We start from the raw sequence: 8,640 nt of genomic DNA on the forward strand, positions 1-8,640 counted from the left end.
AATCTACTCATGGGCAATTACTGTTTCTCCATTATGAAGCAATATTTTAAAATATGTCTGAATTTTTTTTAAAAAATATTGCTATATGGGATGTCTCCCATGGAGGGGAAAGGAAAAGAGATATTGGGAGAAATTTTAGTCATAAAAGGATATCCATGCAATTCTATTTTAAAAAATGTTGGGTCCTGTGAAGAGGCTGGATTGGTGTAGCTCACTGCAGTTTAGAAGTCTTGAACCCAAGTGACCCACCAGCCTCAACTTCCTCTGCAGTGAGGATCATAGGAGTGGTGAACCACAATCCTTGGGCAAATTTATGAAATTCTTTTAAATTGACAGTTGAATTGAGCAGTGGAATGTAACAAAATGACTGTTTTTTAAAACTTTCTTAAGGGAAAAGGAAAGAAATAGTATGCTGTAGTTGAAAAAGTGTTGGATGTGGATATGAGGTCTAAGGAAACATGGGCTCAAATCTCATCTCTGATATTAACCAGTTAGGGAACCAGTGGTATGTCACTGGACCTTTCTTTTTTTTATGTTGACATTAAAGCTCTGTTTTCTTTAACAAGCAAAAGTAATTTAAACAACAAAAATACAATTAAAATTAAGCAATTAGCAATGTATGCTGCAACCTTCAGCATCTTCTCATTCAGAAACTAATATAACTGCTTCAAGTACTAAGCTGATAATAAAAATACTTGACAGTTCTCTCATTTATTAATAACTTTAATCAAATATATTTACATTCTTATGCAGATCTGAAACCGGGAAAGCACAAGACATGGGCTTAAGCCATAGCTCTAACAGGAACTAAAAGGTATGACCTAAGGACGTTACTGAGGAGCTAAAGAAGAGGAAATCACTTGGAAAGTATCAAGTGTTACACAAATACAAAATATTTGAGAACATTTAACTGTGGCAGTTTATAACTCCTTTCCTTGCTTCTCTCATTGCCCTGGCTGGGACTAAAGGCCATCACATCAGCACAGGACATGAGCAATGATAGATCTGGACACACAGAAATACTCAAGTAAGATACATAAATACCTCTAGGTTTTGAATTACCAAAAAAAAAACCCCAAAAAAATAAAAAACAAAAAAACCCCACGACTTCCCTAAATTAGAATGAATCAAAATTATTAACAGTGACTTCTAGTGGACACTTGAATCAGTATATTGCAAGTTGAACTTTGACACGGTAGTTTAAAAATGACTAATTCCAACTTTAAAAATAATTCCCCCCAAATTTTAATGCTGGGGAAAATTATGTACAGAGGCTTAAAGCCATAATCTCCTTGAGAACAGCGAATTACATAAACTTTGTATCTCATCACCTAATATAACTTATGTTGTTGACTGAACAGCACAAAGGCAGGCTATTATAGTGTAAAGTGGTTTTGAATCCTGGCCAATACTACTCATGTGATGCTATCTAAGTTGGTTTATCTAAGCTATGTCTTCATCTCCCAGTATTGCAGAGGAACATGTTATAAAACAAGCTTCTTTCCCTCACACCACCTCTGGCTCTTCTAGAACTATGTACCTCATTTTAGACAAAAGTGAAATCATACAACTTACGCACACATACCCTAAAGTGTACTTTACTACACACACCTCAAAGTAGCATTATTTCAGAAGGGGGAAGGTGAAGGCACGTTATGAGGAGCCTTTTGTCTAGGAACAAATAAGCTTTCATAAATCTGAAGAAAAAACCAGGAGAGGTGAGGCTTCTTGGGGACACACAGCAGAGATGAAACCCCTACTGATGGGGTGCTTGGGTGCTTGTGCTTGTGCTTGGATCCCAATTGCTCCCTAGTCTCAGAAACACTGTCTCTGACAATCACTCCCCAGCCCAAAGACACTGTGCCTAACAATTACTCATGTGTGGGCTCCAGCAAGACCCTTATCTCCCTTCCTGGTGCAGCTACAGGAAGCTGGGTGAGAGAGGGCTGGGCTGCTCAGGCCCCAGCCCTCAGATCATGTCTCTGGAAGCCTCCCAATTCCTTAGTAAGCTCTTGTCTTGTGAGAAAGCTTTCCCTTGTTGCAGAGCATTCTCTCATCAAGACAGAGAGAGAGGGATGCCTTGCCCAGCCCAAGGAGTTTTGTCCTTGGCTAGCCCAAGGACTCTTCCTCCTGCCAGACTCCCAAGGTCCATACCTCTGTCATCTCCCTCCGTGTCTGGTATACTCCCTACACTTTCCAATCAATAGCTCCCAAAGACATCTGGACCTTTGGATTACCTAATCAGTATCCCTGGCATTACTTTCCCATGCCTTTTTCCGTATAAACCCTAGCTCCATCATCAATCTCTCGCAGGGTTCCTTAAGAATCTTGGCCCGCTGTAAAGCCTAACAACAAAATTTTTGCTGACTCGACTTAAAGATTGCTTGAATTTGTGAATTCATTCCAGATGACCCTGTCCTGTACTTTGGTCTTTGAGGGGTCTCAACCTCTCAGACCTCAACACTACTTTGAATGATGTGATCCTGGTGAGACTGCCGGCCCCCAGTCAAAAAGCAGAGCATTGAAATGTTTAAGCATTGTAGAATAAAAATTATTTCATTTTAAATAAAATTCTTCTGGCTCCCAGTTTAGCTACTTTTTTGGGTCAGGAGGCCTCATGTGAATGACTAAAATCTTATCAAACATCTTACTGTTTTGCTACTGTTGCTACATATTGATCTTCTCAGAGGTGGGTAAAAATCCTATCCCAGAGACACACTGCAATGAAAGCTGAGAGAAGTCTCAGGTAATATCCTGAAATTTTTATAAAATGTTCAGGACATATTTCAAAAGAAAATTACTCAGAATTTTATCTCATTAATGTAATGCCTGAACTAACATTGAGAAGAGAATTTATAATGATTCATCACCTAAGACTATTTTAAAAAGCACATTTAAAGAAATTAAGCTACAAAGCTGTTGCATCATGATTTCATCTAAGTTCACAAAAGTTTGAAATTATCCCAGTATCTAGGAAGGTTAAGCACACCTCCGTATATTCAGTTCTGCACTGTTACATTTGAGTTATAATGTCAATTTTACATCACAATGCTTAGTTTGGAATTCCCATGCAAGACCTCACCTTATAGAATGGAAACAATCTAAATTTAAAGTGAGAATTGTTTTCATGCTGAAAGCCTCTAAGGCCATTTCAACTTGGTTTACATTTAAATATATCCTGGAACCCTGAACTGGTTTCTCTTTTTAAGGAATGGGCAACTATGATTATCTAGCAGAACAAACCACCCCACCAAGAAAACACTCTCAAAATAATCAAGTCCAACTCATAAAATAGCAGTTTTGTGCAATCAACTGCTTTTATACAAGAACTGTGATGAACATTGGATTCAACTGGCTAGCACACAAAGAGGTTAGCTAGTATTTTATTACTCCAAATGTACTTTAATGAGAAAAATGTTAAGTATGGCTTCTGATAGGAATGTTTAAACCTGGACTGCAAGTATCAAACTCATAGGATGAATTAGGTTCTACAAGGAAGATTTTTAAGTATTCAAGTTAAGCAACAATTTGTAACCAAAACTTTAATCCCAAAGGGTTCACAAAACATGTTACAAATGACATCATGAAAAAACTAAAAAAGTTTCATCTCCACAATATACCCTTAAACTCAAAATTTGTGTGAATGGTTAATTTTGATTCATTAATTTATTTATTTTTAGTTTTCAAAATTCACATCCACAAGATTTTGAGCTCCAAATTTTCTCTCCATCTCATCCCACCTCCAATTTGAAGACAGTGTGCATTCTGAATACCTGTTCCCCTAATCTGTCCTCCCTTCTATGTCCTCCCCTTCTCTTATCCCCTTCTTCTTCTATTTTCCTGTAAGACAGGATAGATTTCTATATGCCATTTCTTGTATATCTTATTTCCCAGTTGCACGTGAAAACAATTTTTTAACATTTGTTTTTAAAACTTTGGGTTCCAAATTTTCTCCCTTACTCCCTCTTCACTCATCCTCATTGAGAAGGCAAGCAACTCAATACAGGTTATACTTGTGTAGTCATGCAAAACATTTCCATAGTAGTCATGTTGTAGAAAACTAACTATATTTCCCTTAATCCTATCCTGTTCCCCCTTTATTCTATACTCTCTTTTGACCCTGTCCTTCCTAAGAAGTATTTGTTTCTGGTTACCCCTCCCCCAAGCTGCCCTCCCCTCTATGATTCCTGCTCCCCCCCCCTTATTCCCTTCCCTCCTATTTTCCTGTAGGGTAAGATAGTTTTCCATACCTAATTGAGTGTGTATGGTATTCCCTCCTTAAGCCAAATCTGGTGAGAATAAGATTCATTCATTCCCTCTCACCTTCCCCCACTTCCCCTCCACCATAAAAGCCTTTTCTTGTCTGTTTTATGTGAGATAATTCACTCCATTCTTCCTCTCCCTTTTTCCTTCTCCCAGTATAATCCTCTCTCACCCCTTAATTTTATTCTCCAGATATCACCCCTTCATCTTCAACTCACCCTGTGCCCTCTATCTATCCATACATATAATTTTTTTTCCCTCTAACTACCCTAATACTGACAAAGGTCTCATGAGTTACAAATGTCATTTTTCCATGTAGGAATGTAAACAGTTCAACTTTAACAAATCCCTTATGATTTCTCTTTCCTGTTTACCTCTTCATGCTTCTCTTGAGTCTTGTGTTTGAAAATCAAATTTTCTATTTAGCTTTGGTCTTTTCATCAATAATGCTTGAAAGTCCTCTATTTCACTGAATATCCTTTTTTCCCCTGAAGGATTATACTCAGTTTTGCTGGGTAAGTGACTCTTGGCTGTAATCCTATCTCCTTTGTCCTCTGGAATATCATATCCCAAGTCCTCTGGTCCCTTAATGTAGAAGCTGCTGAATCTTGTGTTATCCTGATTGTGTTTCCACAATACTTGAATTGTTTCTTTCTGGCTCTTTCCAATATTTTTTCTCCTTGACCTGGGAACTCTGGAATTTGGCTACAATATTCCTATGAGTTTTCCTTTAGCCATCTCTTTCAGGAGGAGATCTATGGATTCTTTCCATTTCTATTTTACCCTCTGGTTCTAATATATCAGGGCAGTTTTCCTTGCTAATTTCTTGACAGATGATGTCTAGGCTCTTTTTTTTTATCATGGCTTTCAGATAGTCCAGTAGTTTTTAAATTATCTCTCCTGGTTGTATTTTCCAGGTCAGTTGTTTTTCCAATGAGATCTTTCACATTTTCATTCTTTTGGTTTTGTTTTACGTCTTTATTTCTCATAAAGTCACTGTCTTCCAATTTCTCTATTCTGATTTTTAAGGAAGTATTTTCTTCAGTGAGCTTTTGGACTTTTCTTTCCATTTGGCCAGTTCTTCTTTTTAAGGCATTCTTCTCCTCATTGGCTTTTTAGACCTCTTTTGCCATTTGGGTCACACTGTTTTTTAAGTTGTTATTTTCTTCAGTATTTTTTGGGTCTCCTTTAGCAAGCTGTTGACTAGTTTTTCATGATTTTCTTGCATCACTCTCATTTCTTTTCTCAGTTTTTCCTCTACTTCTCTTATTTGCTTCCCAAAAGCCTTTTTGAGCTCTTCTGTGGCCTAGGACCAATTCATATTTTTCTTGAAGGCTTTGGATGTAGGAGTTTTGACTTCGTTGTCTTCTTCTGGTTGTATGTTTTGATCTTCTTTGTCACCAAATAAGATTCTATGGTTGGACTTTTTTGCACTGTTTGCTCATTTTTCCAGCCAATTACTTGAGTTTTAAACTCTTTGTTAAGGTAGGGGTCTGCTTCCAGTGTGGACAATGTAGTGTCCCAGGCTTTGGGGGTTTTGTGCTGCTGTTTTCAGAGATACTTCTAGGGACCTGCAAGTTTTCAGTTCTTCCAAGGTGGTATGATCAAGGGCGAGGTGTTTACTCCTTTCCTGGCCTGTGCTGTAGTCTATAAGTGACCACAAGCACTCTTTTCTGCCTTGGAACTGTAAGGAGGATTCTCTCTGTTCCACCACTACAAGCTCCAGCACACCAGCACTCCTCACCCTAGAATCGTCACCCAGAACTGTGACCAAGATCCAAGCACAGGCAAAGCAAGAGAATCCTGCCTCAGTACCAACAAAGAGATCCCTGCAATCTCCCTCTGATCAGCTACTTGATTTCTCCTCAGTCTGTGGGCCAAGAACTCTAGAAGCAGCCACCTCCCTGGGGCCATGCTGGGACTGGGGCTGGGACCAAGCTTCTGTCTCACTACAGTCACAGACCCTTCCTACTGATCTAAGTTGTCTTTGGTCTTTGTGTGTTGAGAAGTCTGGAAATCACCACAGCTGTCCATGATTCAGTCCTCTGAGGCCTGCTCCAGGTTCATTGAGGCCTGTTTTGCCTGTGTGCCCATGCTGAGCTGCATTCCTCTCCCAGCCTGGCATGATAGACCTTTCCAATCAACCATCCAGGTTATCTTGGGCTGGAAATTTGTTTCACTCTGTCTTTTTGTGGGTTCTGCTGCTCTAGAATTTGTTTAGAGTCATTTTTACAGGTATTTGGAGGGGTTTGGGGAGAGGTCAAGCAAGTCACTGCCTTTACTCTACCATCTTGGATCTGCCCCTGAATGGTTAATTTTGAATATCACCAGTTATTTACTCACAGTGCATCAACTACACAAAGGATCTATGTCCTTAAGTGGAAAAACTAAACTTCTTCAAAACCTCTTAATATTTTCACTTATGATGTGTGTCCATTTCGAATGGAAAAAAAACAATTTTTTCTTTTCTAAAACTGCCACCACACCTTTTGAATAAATGTCTTCTTTTGGTATGCTTTTTACTTCCCAATTTACCTGCTGGCCTGTTCTTAGAGGAGCTTTAAAGCACTGCATTGTGTTTAACTGCAGCCATACATGTAACTTTGCTGTGGGCAAAAACCAAGGCTCTGTCCATGGTAGTCTCTCATTTTTTTTTCCCCCAGAAGACAGTCAAGTGTCTTTTTTGGCCACTGAAGGTTTTACAGGTTACTTCGCAAATTGATGCAAAATAAACTGAATAGCAATCAATAGAAGTTAAAATTTTGTTTAAGGCAACATTGTAAAGTAACAAATTCTTGGTATTACATGCCTTATATGATCTGTTTCAAACCATACAGATACACATCTTTACATATGTCACACTACAAAACAATGAATAAATTTTAACAGCTAAAGCATTTTTAAAATATACTGAGCTTATGAAGGCTCAAACAAAACTTGCAATGTATGTTCTATACATGTTCCTGCCAAATGAAAGGCTACTTCCTGTACATCACTCCTCTTGAAGTGTGGTGTTCTATTTCCTTTCATTTGACTTAGAGTGACTACAAGACCTGGAAAAGGAATGAGAACGCTTACAATTTCTCTCTTGTGACAATGATCTCTCTCTTCTTCTGTCTTTTGAAAGGGACCTGCCCTCAAGAAAAAACTTCTTCTTTGTCATGATCTGCATCAGGGCGGAAGACTTCTTCCCAAAAAAATCATCCCTTGAGCAATGACCCCAAGAAGGTGGTGGACCACAATTATGACTTCTTTTCTCACCATTCCACAGTTACACCCTTACCCAGCAGCCACAAAGTGTTCTTCCATCTAGTTCTCTAACAGCATCAGCTGCATCACTGGGATCTTCAAATTCAACAAAAGCAAAGCCAGAAGGATTCCTTGCAACTCATACACTTTGGAGTGGTCCATAATGTTCAAAAGCCCATTCCAATTCAGTCTTGTTGCCACTGTTACCAAGGTTACCTACATAAACCTTACAATCCAGTGGATAAGAGTCATGATGCATCTCAGTTGCTGTGGCTTCACAAGTGGGCATCTGACTCCTACACTCGACTGGGTTTTTCCCAGATCCTCCTGACTCTGGCCACATGCAGCTGTTGCGCTACTCCCTTGATGTCCACAAAATGGTACACTGGGCCTTTCTAAACCTCAGTTTCCATAGCTTTAAAATACAGATAATAATATATCCCAGGGAGGCTGTGACAGTCAACTGAGTTATACATGAGTAGCCCAAACCTGAAGCTGTTAGCCCAACCCTCACTCACACTGGGACAGGGCAGGTACCAGAGGACATCTGCTTATATCTTCCCTTCAGTATACTAGACATAACCCTAAGGGCTTGGGACACTGTCATGACTCATGAGCTTCTCCTAGTGTGTTTCCCCCACGAACATCAGTTGATAACATTTAGTGAACCTGACCTTTTTAATGTTCAGAAATGTATATTTAATGCAATGGTAGAATTGGCACAAAAGTAACTCTAACCCCCAGAGTCACCCTCTAGTACACAGGATAAAGTAGGCTCCAGAGTAGAGAACACAGGTGGTAAAGGGTTAACACCCACTTCCTTGAAGTCCTTTTGCTGGAGTCCTCAAGATATTCTCCTTACTTAGAGTGTAGCTTTTCTGCCGGTCTCCTTGTAAAGCCTTACCTCTGCTTGTCCTCATGGTGTGGAATCTGCCCTCTCCTCCTGATGCAGATACTGCTGCCTGCTGGGACACTGATAGGATACTGACTAAGAGTTAAAATCCTCTGGTCCTATAGAGTTCACAAGGTCCTACTTTGCTTAAAAAGGAGGAGGGAGAGGAGAAGAGACTGACAGGATGCACCTCCATACCTCCTCCCCAAGTGATTCCTGCTGAAGGACTTGGCTGG

At 39.5% G+C, this 8,640-nt stretch overlaps 1 pseudogene; it reads right to left on the reverse strand.

Moving 5' to 3' along the window:
- Positions 1 to 7,279: 7,279 nt before the first annotated feature.
- Positions 7,280 to 7,771, reverse strand: LOC110202159 (serine/arginine-rich splicing factor 3 pseudogene; annotated as a pseudogene).
- Between the last annotated feature and the right edge of the window lie 869 nt (positions 7,772 to 8,640).

The sequence above is a fragment of the Phascolarctos cinereus genome, unplaced genomic scaffold (assembly GCF_003287225.1).
Source record: "Phascolarctos cinereus isolate Bilbo 61053 unplaced genomic scaffold, phaCin_HiC Scaffold_8;HRSCAF=390, whole genome shotgun sequence".
Lineage (NCBI taxonomy): Eukaryota > Metazoa > Chordata > Mammalia > Diprotodontia > Phascolarctidae > Phascolarctos > Phascolarctos cinereus.